General features: G+C 36.2%; 1 long non-coding RNA gene across 1 annotated transcript in view; it reads left to right on the top strand.

Annotated features, from left to right (window-relative positions):
• The window catches only part of LOC145722562 (uncharacterized), a 347,599-nt gene extending 330,862 nt beyond the window's left edge, over nt 1-16,737 (top strand). Inside the window, exon 3 of the long non-coding RNA XR_014146903.1 lies at nt 15,981-16,737. This is a non-coding gene — a long non-coding RNA (uncharacterized LOC145722562). The remainder of the gene's footprint in view (nt 1-15,980) is intronic.
• Nucleotides 16,738-16,924: the final 187 nt, after the last annotated feature.

The following is a 16,924-nucleotide window of genomic DNA, read 5'->3' as shown; positions in this document are numbered from 1 at the left end:
TCCATTGGACAAAGTAAACTTCAAACAAAAGCTGTAACAAGAGACAAAGAAGGACATTCTATAATTATAAAAGGAACAACCCAACAAGAAGATATAACAATTATAAATACTTATGCACCCAACATGGGAGCACCCAAAGACATAAGGGAGCTAATAACAAACATAAAGGAAGTAATTGATAGTAATACAATAATAGTAAGGAACTTTAACACCCCATTTAAATCAATGGATAGATCATCCCAACAGAAAATCAACAAAGAAACAGTGGCTTTGAATGACACTTTGGACCAGATGGATCTAGCGGATATATTCAGAACATTCCATCCTAAAACAGCAGAATACACATTCTTTTCAAGTGTATATGGAACATTCTCCAGAAACTATCACATATTAGGCCACAAAACACATCTTACAAAGTTCAAAAAGACTGAAGTCATACCATGCATCTTTTCTGACCACAATGCTATGAAACTACAAATCAACCACAGGAAACAATCTGGAAGGAACACAAATACATGGAGATTAAATAACATGCTACTAAACAATGAAAGGGTCAACCAAGAAATCAAAGAAGAAATAAAAAAAAATACATGGAGACAAATGAAAATGAAAACACAATGGTTCAGGGACGCCTGGGTGTCTCAGTCAGTTAAACGTCTGCCAGCATCCTGGGATCAAGTCTGGCATCAGGCTCCTTGCTCAGCGGGGAGCATGCTTCTCCCTCTGCCTGCTGCTCTCCCTGCTTGTGCTCTCTCTCTCTGACAAATAAATAAACTCTTAAAAAAACCGCAATGGTTCAAAATCTTTGGGATGCAGCAAAAACTGTTCTAAAAGGAAAGTGTATAGCAATACAGACCTACCTCAAGAAGCAAGAAAAATCTCAAATAAACAACCTAACCTTACATGTAAAGGGCCCAGAAAAAGAAGAGCAAACAAAACCCCAAACTAGTAGAAAAAATGAAATAATAAAGAATAGACCAGAAATAAATGAAATTGAAACTAAAAAAAAAAAAAAAACAGATCAATGAAACCAGGAGCTAGAACTTTGAAAAGATCTAAAAAACTGATAAAACTTTACCTAGACAAAGAGAGAGAGAGAGAGAGAGGACTCAAGCAAAATCAGAAATAAAAGAGGAGAAATAACAACCAACACCACAAAAATACAAAGGATTAGAAGAGGATTTTTAAAAAATTATATGCTAACAAATTGGACAACCTAGAGGAAATGAATAAATTCCTAGAAACCTATAACCTCCCAAAACTGAACCAAAAAGAAATAGAAAGTTGAACAGACCAGTAACCATTATAAAAATGAATCAGTAATCAAAAAACTCCTAACAAACAAAAGTCCCAAGACCAGATAGCTTCACAGGTGAATTCTACCAAATAATTAAAGAAGAGTTAATACCTATTCCTCTCAAACTATTTCCAAAAATGGAAGAGAAAGAAAAGCTTCCAAACTCTTTGTATGAGGCCAGCACTAACCTGATACCAAAGCCAGGTAAAGACACTACAAAAAAAAAAAAAAAAAAAGAGAGAGAGAGAGAGAACTATAGGCCAATATCTCTGATGAACACAGATGCAAAAATCCCCAACAAATTATTAGCAAAATGAATCCAACAATATATTTAAAAAATCATTTATCACAATCAAGTGAGACTTATTATTAGGATGCAAGTGTGGTTCAATATTCACAAATCAATCAATGTGATACATCACATCAACAAGAGAAAGGATAAAAACTATATGATCATTTCAATAGATGCAAAAAAAAAAAAAAAAGCATTTGACAAGTACAACATCAATTCATGATAAAAGCCCTCAAAAAAGTAGGTGTAGAGGGAACATACCTCAACATAATAAAGGCCATATATGAAAAACCCACAGCTAACATTATACTCCACAATGGTGAAAAACTGGGAGCTTTTCCTCTAAGATCAGGAACAAGGCAAGGGATGTCCACTCTCACCTCTTTTATTCAACATAGTACCGGAAGTCCTAACCATAGCAATCAGGCAGCAACAACAACAATTTAAAAAAAAAAAAAAAGGAATCCAAATTGGTAGGGAAGAAGTAAAACTTTCACTATTTGCATATGACTTGATACTATATAAAGAAAACCCTCAAAACTCCACCAAAAACACTACTAAAATTGATAAATGAATTCAGTAAGTTCACAAGATACAAAATCAGCATACAGAAATCCATTGAATTTCTATATAGTAATAATGAAGTAGCAGAAAGAGAAACTAAGAAACCAAACCCATTTACAATTGCACCAAAAATAACAAAATACTTAGAATAAACTTAAACAAGACCTGTACTCTAAAAACTATAAAACACTGATGAAAGAAATTGAAGATGACACAAAGGGAAAGATATTCCATACTCATGGATTGGAAGAACAAATATTGTTAAAATGGTCATATTACTCAAAGCAATCTACATATTTAATGCAATCCCTATCAAAATACCAATAGCATTTTTTATAGAACTAGAATGAATCATCCTAAAATTTGTATGGAACCACAAAAGACTCCAAATAACCAAAGCAATCTTGAAAAAGATAAACAAAACTGGAGGTATCACAATCATGGATATCAAGAGATACTACAAAGCTGTAGTAATCAAAGCAATGTGGTTCTGGCACAAAAACAGACGCAGAGATCAGTGGAACAGAAAATAGAAAGCCTAGAAGTAAATCCACAATTATATGGTCAATTAATCTCTGACCAAAAGGCAAGAATTTGCAATGGGAAACATAGTTTCTTCAGCAAATGGTGTTGGGAAAATTGGACAGCTACATGTAAAAGAATAAAACGGACCACTTTCTTACACCATACACAAAAATAAACTCAAAATGGGTTAAAGCCTAGATATAAGATCTGAAACAATAAAAATCCAAAAGCGAAACAGACTGTAATTTCTCTGACATCAACCGTAGCAACATTTTTCTAGATCTGTCTACTGATGCAAGGGAAACAAGCTAGAATAAATTTTTGGGACTATATCAAAATGAAAAGATTTTGCACAGTGAAGGAGACAATCAACAAAACTAAAAGACAATCTACTGAATTGAATGGGAGAAGATATTTGCAAATGATATATTTGAAAAAGGGTTAATGTCTAAAATAGATAAAGAACTTACACAACTCAACACCAAAAACCAAGTAATTCAATAAAAAATCGGCAGAAGACATGAACAGATATTTCTCCAAAGAAGACATACCAATGGCCAACAGACACATGAAAAGATACTCAACATCACTCATCATCAGGGAAATGCAAATCAAAACCACAATAAGATACCACCTCTTACCTGTCAGAATGGCTAAAATCAAAAATACAAGAAACAAGTGTTGGTGAGGATGAGGAGAAAAAAGAACCCTCATGCACTGTTGGTGGGAATGCAAGCTGGTACAGCCACTGTGGAAAACAGTATGGAGGTTACCCAAAATATTAAAATTAGAGCTACCATCTGATCCAGTAATTCCACTACTGGGTATTTAGCCAAAAAGTACAAAAACACTAATTTGAAAAGATATATGCACCCCTATGTTTACTGAAGAATTATTTACAAGAGCCAGATTATAGATGCAAACAAAATGTTCATTGATAGATGAATGGATAAAGATGATGTGGTATATATATACAATGGACTATTACTCAGCCATAAAAACCTATGAAATCTTGCCATTTGCAACAACATAGATGGATCTAGAGGGTAATGCCAAGCAAAATAAATCAGTCAGAGAAAGACAAATACTATAGGATTTCACTCATCTGTGGAATTTAAGAAACAAAACAAATAAACTTGGAGGGGTGTTGGGGGAAGAGAGGCAAACCAAGAAACAGACTTTTAACTACAGAGAACAAACTGATGGTTACCAGAGGGGAGGTGGCTGGAGGGATGGGTAAAATAGGTGAGGGGGATGAAGAGTGCACTTATGATGAGCACTGAGTAATGGACAGAATTGTTGACTCACAATATTGTATACCTGAAACTAATAATACACTGTATGTTAACTATACCAGAATTTTAAAAAAATGGGTAACTGTTAAAAGAAACATTAATTATTAGTCATTACTTATTTAAAAAAAAAAAAAAGAATTCGAAGAATAATGTATATAAATGGCCTAGCATAATAACTGGCACCAGAACAAATATTGAGGGAATGTGTAGTTTTTACAGTTGTTAATATTGTTATTTCTGTCATTAGTTTTATTTTAAATCTAACCTAATTTTTTAGATTATTTGGCTTCTATACAATTTGCCATAACTGTGTAAATTTTAATCATACTTACATAAAACAATCTTTCCTAATTTACTACAAGTACCATTTATTTTTAAATAAATTTGTTTTCCTTTAAATGTTATTCTGGCAGTATTCACTCATGTCTCCAATTTGTTTTAATAATTCTGAAGGAAGACACCCTCTTTCTTCCCCTATTTTCTACTCAGTGTGATATTGTTATGAACACAGGTTATGTCATGATCGACAACAAACACATAAAGGTTTAATATCAATTCCTGGAACTCTTCACTACCCAACAAATTCATGAAGGGCAAGGACCATACTTAATTAATCTTTTTCTTTTCCTTTCCATTCCCCCATCCATGAAATGCAAGTAAACTTTCCACCTAATAGATGATTACTTAATGCACAGAACAAAGTAATTTAGAATGTTTCACCACTAACTACCCATCATCAATATAATTATCCATTTATTATTGTGATCTATTGCCCTTCTCCTCCCACTAATTGATGAAGATGTTAAGGATATTGAATTTGAAGTTAAGGTAGATTACTTCGGGTCATGGGATCAAGCCCTGGGCATAGAGCCAGCTTGAGATTCTCTCTCTCCTTCTCCCTCTGCTCCCTGCCCTACTCACATGCACACACACACTCTCTCTCTCTCTCAAATAAATAAATCTTAAAAAAAGATATATTACCTCTGTCACTTCAGATTTGTCACTACATTGCAGTTATTTTGCCTTCAAGTCAAATTTCACAGAACATGAGGACACACACACTAGCCTGGAATTTAATTTTCTGAGACTGTTTGTTGACGCTGGGCTGTGAATGTCATCCAAATAGGACATTTTGTCCTGTCCATTGGAACATAGTGAGACTGAAATTTTAAAAGGTTGAACAATCTCACTCAATATGCTACTGTCTTAAATAAATGGTGTTATCTTTCCTAGTAGCCCCGCCCCCCATGACTGTAAACAGTTGTGATAAGACACATCAAGTGGCAATCACACAGTGTTTCTTGATTGTCTTAAGTTAACTGGAAATAAAGTCTGGTGGAAAGATTTTAACAAGATTTACAGGAAGCAGGGATCTTAGATGCTTTCCAGACTTCTGATTTGTCTATAATTTTTATGACTTTTCCTATTTTTCACTATCAAATACACATTTTTAATAATAACAAGGCAGTACAACTAATTGACTTCCATTTCAAGAACACTGGAACATTACTCATCAGTTAAGAATAAAAATGAATAACATATTCCTGATATTAAAGTTTATACACTTTTTTAAATTTATGGCTTTAGTTCCCTTGAGGAAATTTTGTGTTTGCCAACTCAGAGAGCAACATTGCTGTAACTTTTCCTATTTATATTTGCTTTGTCGAGAATATACTTTGACAAAATACTTTGTAAAAATATACAAAAATACTGTTTTTAGCATTTCTTTTATGAAAATCTGATAGAAAAACCACTTTCTAGGATATCTAGCACTCGTTTTTATTTAAAAAGCTGTATGTGTTATCATTTGTTTATCTATTTGCTTGTTCTCTGCCCTTGTCATGCTTCCTGAGCTTCAGTGACTTTGGGCTTGATCATTTGATGTGCTTTGGCATATGAGCAGATGTGACACTTGCCACTGTCAAAGATAAACAAAGCCAGACACTAAAGTGGTGAAGATAGATTTTACTCAGTACTGAACCCTTGCAATAGGGAAAAGGGTCCAACGTGAACTGAACTCTACTTTGTGCAGGGTACCTGTGCTTTTTAAAGGGAGAATGTGGGAGCAGCGAGGGAGGATGGCAGAGACGTTAGCAGTCAGGCTGGTGGAAACTTACAAAATGTGGGAAGGCGAGTTGGGTAATGTGACCAGGCCTCTGGGTTTGTTCATTGGTGCTTAACTGGAGGAGAAACAAATTTCTGTATCTTTATGACAGGAGGCAGCTGTGTAAGAAGTTAGGCCCTTACCTTCCCACAGAGACTGGGAGCTGGAGTTATCTCTCTAAATGTTTGTATTACAAAGAGACAACTCTCAGGTCCTTAAGGAGATGGTTCTGGTTGGTGGAAGAGTTACATCTCAAAGAGGCAGAGGAAGGATTTATAATTGCAAGCTTTCTCAAGAAACTGCTCTCAGAGGGGTTCAGGAGCCTGCTTATCACCAGGTTTGGGCTGGAACAAACTGTAAATTTTCCTGGCAAGATTGAGTTTTCTCAGGCAGGCATTTTAGGAGGAGCTGGGGTCATCCTAGGGTGGGAACTTGAGCTATTAGAAACTAAGCTTGTGTTTGTTCAAGTTTCCTAGGTGGGGGAGCGGGGGGAGGGGAGGAGTGCAAAATCATTTGTGCTGAGAAGCTGATGTTTTTATAGAATAAGATTGAGGCCTAGTTATGAAATGATAATGGTATATCCCCAAAAGTAGCTACCAAAAGATACATGAAACTAAATTAAGCCCAGCAGAATCCAACAGAGCTCAGAAAATCCTACTAGTAGATCTAAATGGCATCCAACAGAGTTCTAAAAGTCATAAAGAAGCCCAACAGAGCCCAGTGGAGACCAAAAGAGTGGCAGATAATCACAGCAAGAAATAATGCTCTTTCCCATAAGCCACCAACATTGAAGTTCTTTACTGCTGTGGCAAAGCTGACTGATATACCATGGACTCATTGTCCGGGAAGATGCTTATTCATCTCATCCTTCCTCCTCTTCATTCAGCCAGGGGAGGTAAACTACATCTATTCATTACCAAATGAATGGTTCATAAAACAAAGGAGAGAGGACTGTAATTAAGTCAGGTCTACTTGCTTCCCAACCGCCCCAAGTAATGCATCAAGTACAAAAAGAAAGGGGATGGAGTATCTGTATTATCTGCATGATGGAGAATGTTCCCTTTTACAAAAAATAAAGCTTTCAATTCCTTAAGCTTAGAAAACTATCATTAGCAACAGCTGTTAACCAGAATATATCCAAACTCCTTGTTGTAACATGTAAGACTCCATAAGCTGGCTCCAACCTATATTTCTTTCTGCTCTAGCAGCATAGGACTCTCCACATTTCCCTGAATGTTTTTTCTTGTCTATGAACTTTGCACATACTCTTCCCTCTGCCAAGCATACCTACCATTACATTTCTCTATGTAGAGAATTCCCATTTCTCTACGAGTTCCAGGGCAAAGGTAAACTCCTTTATGAAACTTTTCTCAAAGTAGTTGTTCCCCAATGTCCCATTCAGTGCCCCATATTCATCGAATTCTACCTCAACCTCAAGATCTAGTATAATTTCAAGTGTATCCAATGGCCATTTGTTTGTTCAAGTTTCCTAGTGAGGGAAACACTCAATCCAATAGCCTCGTTTTATACTTCTTCGACTTCCTGAATGTCCATGGTCTTCACACCTATTCCACTTCACCCATCCTCATCAAAGGCATCAATAGAAATCGTTTCACCTCTGAAATCTTAAGTTCTAATATCCTTTCTCTGATTACAACTTCCTCCTCTAACGCTTTCTCCCAATGTGACAATTTTTTGGTCTTATCAAATATGGACCTTCTGTTTTTTGTCATTCCATCAGCAGTGTCCTGGTTTTTATCATGCCCCTACCCAGCTTCAACCTCAAGATACAGCTCATCAGGGAAATACTTGCTTAAACCTTCAACTGCTTTCACTCAGACACACTTACCCTATAAAACTTCAACTAGTAATTCTGTAATATGCCTCATTTTATATTAATCTAATGTTCTGAGGATTTTAACAGAAAAACTACAAACCGTATTTCTTTCATTCTTTTCTTTCTTCCTTCCTTCCTTCCTTCCTTCCTTCCTGCCTGCCTTTCTTTCTTTCTTTCTTTTGCTTAGGATACTCTTAGCTGCAAGTAGTGGAAAAATTAGATGAAAATCCTTTAAACAATAAGGGTGTTTATTGTCTCATGTACAAGAAATCCAAAGGAATTGTGCTTCTGATGTTGATTCATTAGATTGTTATCTTGGCTTAGTCTTTGGGTTTATGCCCCCAAGATTGCAAAATGACTGCTACAGTTCCATGCATCACACATAGAACAATATTCAGACCAAGAAGACAGGAGTTTATTCCTATTCATTTATTTGAATAAGATGAAAGCCTCTCTGAAAATCCTCCCTGTGTTTCCCCTAAGCTTTCATTGGTCAGATTTGGGCCATAAGCCATTGATATAAGTGCAAAAGGCAAAGCGAGGATCTGGCATTTTAGTAGGAGTTTGGATTTGTTACCAAGCATTGAGTGGTTTCTGGATAGGCAACAATCAGGGTTTTCTAGACATTGATATCGTTGCTTATAAATGCATAATCTCCATTTCAGCTGGCCCTTCAGTATTGCTTGATAATGTCTCCTTGTCCTAGTGCTTCTCAAACTTTAATGTCCACACAGATTTGTTGGGGGTTTTTAGAAATGCAGATTTGATTCAATGGGTAGTGTCCTGAAACCTGCATCTCTGTCAAGCTACTAGGGGATGCCCAAAGCCACCTGACTGGTTGCTACACTTGGTTTTACAAAACTCTATTTCCTTCTCCCTTTCAAATATTTGTCATCACCCTCCGCTAGCTTAGCACCATCCCTATCACTCTCATGAAATCACCTCATTCTCTATATTACAGAGAAAACGGACTCCATAAGGTTGTGAACACTTAACTTAAGAGGCAATATTGTATGAGCATCAAAAGAATGTCCTTTAGGGGCGCCTGGGTGGTTCAGTCAGTTAAGTGGCCAGATCTTGATTTCAACTCAGGTCATGATCCTGGGATCCCAATATGGGGCTCCCTGCTCAGCAGGGAATCTGCTTCAGGATTCTCTGCCTCTGCCTCTCCCCCCACTTGCTCACTTTCTCTCTCTCTCTCTAAAAAAATAAATAAAATCTTCAAAAAAAAAAAAAAAAGAATGGCCATTAGCATTAAAAAGCTAAGGTTTCCAATTCCAGTTATACTTCCTCCTCTGTAGTATTTTTTGTTATCTTTAACCTTTCTGAGCCCCAAATTCTTAACACATAAAAATGAAATGAAAATATTAATGCCAAACTCGTGGTGCTTTTGAGGACTGAGATCATGTAGATACATCTTATTTCTGTTTCTTGATTATAAACAAAAAAAAATTTAACTTAGAAAAATAATTGAAAGGATATTAAGTAGTGTATTGATTAATATTAGTTTTGAGTGTAAGAGGAAAAAAAATCAAAATAACAGTGACTTAAGCAAGTTAGCAACTCATATTCAAGGGTCTGGGGATATCCTGTCCAGTTTGGTTGGGCACTCCACAGTGACAGAAACTTAAGCTAGGATACATCTAGTTGCTGAGAATATATATTTCAAGCATACACTTGGAAAGGAAGATGTACTTATGATACTACTGGGCCTCCTGTGAGATGGAATCAGATTAAGACTACATTCATCAGCTCATTATGCAAGGCTCCACTCTTCCTGATTGGCTGTGGTGCTTGAGGTCTCAGGAACTAGATCTGACTCACAGTCTGGGCTCAATGAAACCTGAAAGTTCTGCTTATTTTCTTTTGCCCAGGGCACGTTTGCTCTGATAAGTGAATATAGGTATATTAGAGGAGAATAAGAAGAAAATTTACAGAAAGTACATGTGAAATGATTGATCTATCCTGTCTCAAAGGTACCCAACTTCTTTTTAATTCAAGGATGCTAGATCTGAATCTTGGGCGAGAAATGTTTATTTTATATCATGGTGGCTCAAATCAGGCCTCTTGTGGCCAGACCTAGAGTCCTTCCAGTTACACAAATGAAGTGTAACACTAGTGGGTCACACATATATTTCTGCTGTGTTCAGATCCTTCTAATTACTACTACACACTCTCTGTCTGCTTTGATAAACATCGCCCATCTGCTGTCTGGAAGTTCTGGGAGTTTAGAACTGCCATTGGTCTTTGCCTGAGATTCTCTCATTTCTACTGAAATGTGGGAACTGATTTCAATAGCACTGTCTCTGCCAGTGTTTATAAACAACAGAAAATTGCTAATAAAATGCTTTTCAAAGCTTCAAATGTTCCACTGACCTATGTCACTATCACACACACACACACACACACACACACACACACAAGCATGTAAATAAAGGAGAGGTATATATGGGGCAAATGTATCAGTCTACAATAAACTGGAAAAAAAATAGTCCTTCACAACAGATAGTTTGAGAAATACTAGTAATGCATCTATGTATCTTCTAAGAGTCCATGAAATCCAGGTTATAGAATTTTGGGAAGAAAATCAAACACTAACAAATGTGATTTAAGTATGTGTATATTTCTTTATTTGAAATGTAGAGGTCGCTCATCATTTGTGTATTTAACATTCCATATTTCAGCTACGTATAAGCAACCTAGAAGTTTCTTGGCATGCAGTATGTACTTTGTCATTTTGCAGAGGCAACCATTTGAATTTTGCTTTGAGGCTGGTATACCCAAGTGAGTCGCTGGCTAATAAGCAAGCCTTGTCTGACCCAACATCTATCACAGTGTGATTCTGTTACATTGGACTCCTTGTCACCTACACAATTTATAGGAAAGATTTTATATTGCTTCTGTATTAAGGAGTATCTGAATTTCTCAGGAAGGTCTTTCAAATTCTTCTAAAAGTCAACATTAATTAAACAATCATAGTCAACATTAAACAAACATTATAATGGAAAAAGAAAGATATTTAAATAATGTCAAACATGTAACAAGAATAACAAAATATGTATATGTATGGACACTCAAGAGAAAAAGAAGATAAGTCACAAACTAGGTGAAAATATTTGCAAAAAACATATCTGATAAAGGATTGTTATTCAAAATATACAAAGAACTTTTAAAGCTCAACAATAAGTAAATGAACAACTTGATTTAAAAAATGGACAAAGATCTGAACAGATACCTTAGCAAAGAAGATATACAGATGGCAAATAAGCACATCAATCAATAATTTCATAGTTTAGAATAATAATTACAAATAAACCTTAAAATGGCAATGTACTTATTTAGGGTGAGGTCGTGGGAATCGATGCATCATCCATTGTTTTGTAAAAAGCATGCTTCTTATAACCAATTAATTGGCAACACATTCTCTAGAAATGGGCCTGATCAATTCAGCATGGAACACTTATCCAGTAATGTGTTCCCTTGCGAAGTCATATGTTTACCAAAGATTAAAGACTATATACAATGCCAAAGGTTTTGTTTCAATTAAAATGTTTTAATGCTAGTGATTCCATAACTCGTTCAGAAAACAGGCAGTTGGGAAAAATTATGTTTATTAAGAACAGGTGCTGCCCTTACTGGAAGGATGATAGATAACTCAAATTTTAATGCTCTAAATATTTTAGAATTAATATGAAAAATCTGATGTAAATATCTTTTAGCCCTTCTGGCTTGTTTTCTGATTGGGCTATTTGTCTTAGCTCCTCATGATTTAATATCTGACAGAGTTGAGTGGGTGTTATTTTGTTCTTTCTTGTATTCCACATATGAATTCAAATAGCCTGCTCTCATATAAGATAATTATCGACTAAACATTCTGGCAGAGAATAAATTAGTGTATGGGAATTTGATGCCCATTTTCCTGCAGCAACTAAGTTATATTTGTCAACACTTTTTTCCCCAACTGTGAAGAAATTTTAAAAAACACCTATAATTAGATTCATTAAACCAAATCATTATCATATTTTGTCATTAGTAACTTGAGAAGAATTTAGTGTATGGAGAAAATATGAGGAACATCATATATGATAAAAGTATCATCTCAATTAGATTTGAGAATTCTTAACTTTAAAATCATTTATATTTGTATTTTTCAATAATTTGGGCATTTGGAAAAAATTCAATCAGAGCCTTACTTGATGCTGTTAAAAAAAGATGATGAAATAAATGTTTGCATGCACAGTAGGCTGAATAACAGCCCCAAAGATACCCAGGTCCTAATCTTTAGAACCTGTGAATGTTACCTTGTCCGGCAAAAGGGATTTTGGATCCCTTAATATGGATTAAGGGTCTTGAGATGGAAAGATTATCCTGGAATATCTGGACTATCCTCAATGTAATCATCCTTGAGCTTATAAGAAAGGGGAAGGCAGAGGGAAATCTGACTACAGAAGAGTAGTGACAAAGGAAGAAAGATGTTGGAGTGATGTGAGAAAGGGATCACAAGCCAAGAACAGAGTCCAGAAGCTAGAAAATTGTGGAAGAGGATTCTCCCCAGAGCCTCCAGAAGGAAGCAGCCCTGCCACCACTTTGAACCCAGCGAAACTGATTTCTTACTTTCGGCCTCCAGAACTGGAAGAGAATAAATATGTTGTTTTAAGCCACCCAGTTTGTGGCAATTTGTTTCAGCAGCCATAAAAAAACGAAAACCGTATGTAAAAGCAAAAAGACAAAATATATATCAAATACATATGGTGTGCATACTGCCGTTTGGGACAAGTCATCTGTCTGCAGATTAACTGAAACGCATAAAAATAGATTGATATGATGGATAAAGTGATGGAAATATGGAGAGATATATTTTAAAAAGTAAGTAGAATACAATGTTAATAGTAGAATCTAGATGGTAAGGTTTTCTAAGTTTGAAATATTTCATAAGAAAATATTGAAGGAGAATCATAGATGAAAATATAGGTTATGATGACCTGGGAATTAGGTATGACACTAAGGGGAAAAGCTGGAAATAAAAAATACACTGGATTTGCATGAGTCAAAATGAAAAGCTTTGAGGTAGAATATTTTAAAAATGAACTAAGTTAAAAAAAAATAATGAACTGGGAGATGTTTGCAACATGTGTGTCACAAGGTATGTATCCATAATATGAAAGTGGAATATTGTCACTGGAGGTGTTTAATGGTCTCCTAATAATGCTTGAATACATGAAACTACTGCATTTAGGATTTAGGTTAATATTCTATAGCTGTAGTTCAACTTGGTAGTCAATTATTTTCCTTTCTCAACTTATATCATTATTTTTGTTATTATTTGAAGAAAGTTATATACAAAGGGTAGGGAAGAAGAAACCCAATTAGAGGTGATGAGAAAGTTGTTCTTTATTTGTAAGATGATGCTTGTCAGTAATACAGATGATATTCTGGACCTTCCACCAGCAGAACATGTACACTCAATGTTCACTCAGAGGTAGAGGTGCATCTAAAATGACGTAGCCACTGTCTTTCCTTGATCTCTCTTCCAAGGCATAAAGCTGTTTCTTAAGAAACTAGCACAGCATTATCCTCATTTTATAAATATTATTGCAGGATTAGAGAAGTTAAGTAATTTATCCAAGGGCATACAGCTAGGAAGTGATACAGCCAGAATTCAATATTCAATCTCAGGATTTCTAACTTCTACATATATCTATATATCTATCTATATATATATACACATATATATGTATGTATATTACATATAACATATCTATGTTTATATATGTAGTTTTTCAATGGATATATATATATCAGATGTATATATGTGCTCTATATATAAGCTACTATGTATATATATATATATATATATATATAATGTAAGTCACCATTAGAAGAACATATGTTTTGAGTTATTTTCCCAGTTTGTGAATGAATTTAGGTCACACCTCTACTGGGTTTTTTTTTTTGGTTCATTGAAATATATATATATATTCAATATTGAATAAATATATATATGTGTGTGTGTTACATGTGTTCTATATACACATATATATGTGGCCTAATATAAATCATACATATGTGTTTTATATATGCTCATATATATAAAACATATATGCTTATACATATATATCATACCCAATGTTCATCTTCAGTGAACAAAAAAGGTATGATCTAAATTCATTTGCAAACTAAGAAAATAATTCAAAACATGTGTTCTACTAATGGTGGATCATTAGCTTAAATTTTTTTTTTTTTAAAGATTTTATTTATTTGCGAGAGAGAGAATGAGAGACAGAGAGCATGAGAGGGAGGAGGGTCAGAGGGAGAAGCAGACTCCCCGCCGAGCAGGGAGCCCGATGCAGGACTCTATCCCGGAACTCCAGGATCATGACCTGAGCCGAAGGCAGTCGCTTAACCAACTGAGCCACCCAGGCGCCCGGATCAGTAGCTTAAATTTTACAGAAGATGCCAACTCATGAGTTGTACACAATCTCTTGGTTGTAAAGCATAAATTTTTTATTTGTTTTTTTGGTCCTCAAAGAATAGGAAGAAAGATGCAACAGCTTTAAGAGATAGTTTGGGTTCACAGCAGATATATGCATGGTTGGTGTTAATCCCTATTTAGAACTGGGCACAATCCAGATGCATCAGAGTTCTCTCCAAACATTCAGTGTTATCTTTGGAAAATCAAGTTGCTCTATTTTAGCCACACAAATGAAAATCTTAATGCTTTAGCCAAGTGAATGGATTTGTTAGACCTTATTTATTTAACCTGTTTCTTCTTTCTGTTCATTTCAGAATATTTTCTTCTTTAATTGTACTTTATGTGTTTATTCATTATCTATCTTGATTATTAGCCAGATCATTTTTTAAATCCAACTAGAATCTGTTTTCAATTTTTGTTTTAGAATGGTCAACCACAGTGTTCCCAGCATTTGGCCTGAAGTTTTCAATTAGGTTGCAATGACTTTTTAACTTGAAAATATTGTTGTTCTTTCTGGCTGTATACTTAACAAGGAAGGAAAAACAACTTTCTCCTTCCTTTGATAGTCTTCCACCAAATAATAAAAACCTGACCCAAAACACTAAAGTAGATCACTTCATTGAATCTGGTGGGAAGTAAGACAATGCAAATGGAGTGGCACTAAAGATTTTGACAATAAATTAACTTGGCATGTTTTTTTTTAAAGAAATCTAATATGATCAAAACAAACTCTGAGCCGTGGTATTTAAAAATAGCATTTTTTCTATCTTTACAGTTTGATTACTATAAAGATATTTTTGACTTTGACTTTTGTAGTGTTTTCATTATAAAGAACTCCAATTTCAGTCTAGTTTTCAGTTCTATTTAAAGAAGGCTTAACAAAGGCATGAGAAGAGTTGATTGCAAAGTTTAACTACAGGTATGGAGTATTAAGCTAAATCCTAAATGCAATAGTTTTATGTATTTATGTATTTCTCCCAGGGACCATAGGCATCCTGTGGCACAGGGATTATCATTTTACCTGAGGTTTACTTGTCACTTAATAAAAGACCTTTTCTCCATCAATTTCCAGAGCTACCATTGCCAGTTGTCTATGATGCTGTGGCAGGAAGTTGCTGCACAACACCATCATGTATACCAGGGTCAACAAATAGGCCTCTGTCCATAAGTAGAAGACTGCACACCATGTTTCATGAGAAGAAAATCATTTTCTATGGGGTAAATCTTAATAAGAGAAGACATAGCGGAGCAAGATGGCAGAGGAGTAGGAGACCGGGATTTCATCTTGTCTCAAGAATTCAGCTGGATAGGGATCAAACCATTCCGAACACCTACAAACTCAACAGGAGATCGAAGAAAAGAAGAGCAACAACTCTCTGAACAGAAAAGCGACCACTTTCTGGAAGGTAGGATGTGTGGAGAAGTGAATCCGAGGCGATATTCGGGAGGATAGACGGCGGGGGAGGGGGCCTCCATCAGTTGATACCAACAAGTGGTAGAGCCGCAGAGCACAAAATCGGAACTTTTAGAAGTGGGCTCTGCTGAGGGGCATCGCTCCAGTGGCTAAGCGGGGCATGGAACCCTCGTGGGACAGTGTGGTCTCAGGACCTTCAGGGTCACAGAAAGACCGGGGGTGCCTGAGTGCAGTAGAGCTCCCAGGTATCAGAGCAGGGAAGCTGGCTGCAGAGACGGAGCTGAGGCATGGGCTCTCAGCTCGGGGTTGCCATAAACTGATCCGCAGCACAGTAGGGCCACTGCTCTTCCAGCAGGGACCCAACAAGCAGCAGATCTGGGGAGACTCCCCTTCCTCCCCTGGGAGGAGTGGTGCGGGAGTGCACTGCAGGGATCTGCTGGGTTTGGACACTCCACACGGGGTTGTGTGCCAGAGATAGAAATGCTCGGTCACAGGCCGGGTGAGCAAAGAGTGTGGTGGAGACCAGGGAGATGGGAGTGACTGACTGCTTTTCTCTGGGGCTCACTGAGGAGTGGGACCCCGAGTTCTCTGCTCCTCCGGGCGGAGATTGGGAGGCCGCCATTTTCACTCTCAGCTTCCAAAGCTGTACGGAAAGCTTGCAGGGAACAAAAGCTCCCGAGAGCAAACCTGAGCAGATTACTTAGCTCAAACTGGGCAAGGGTGGGGCAATTCTGACTCCGGCAAAGACTTTTGGGAACCATGGCAACAGGCCCCTCCCCCAGAAGATCAGCGAGAACAGCCAGCCAAGACCAAGTTTACCCATCAATGAGAACAGCAGAACTCCAGCGCTAGGGGAATACTGCACATAAAATTCATGGCTTTTTTACCAAGATTCTTTAGTCTTTCAAAGTTAATTTTTTTTTAACTGTTTTTTTTTTTTCAACCAACATCTATCAATCCCTTTTTTAAAAAACATTTTTATTTTTCATTTTTAGAGTCCTATTCTATCACTTCATAGTAGTTACCCTCATTTTTGGCATATATATATAAGTTGTTCTCTCTTTAAAATTTTGAGATAGTTTCTTCTAACAGATCAAAATATACCCTAAATCTCTACTGTATGG

This window comes from Leptonychotes weddellii, chromosome 7 (assembly GCF_054177405.1).
Source record: "Leptonychotes weddellii isolate Sample4059 chromosome 7, ASM5417740v2, whole genome shotgun sequence".
Taxonomy (NCBI): domain Eukaryota; kingdom Metazoa; phylum Chordata; class Mammalia; order Carnivora; family Phocidae; genus Leptonychotes; species Leptonychotes weddellii.
Note: the sequence above shows the minus strand (reverse complement) of the source record. Positions and strands in the feature narration are given on the sequence as shown.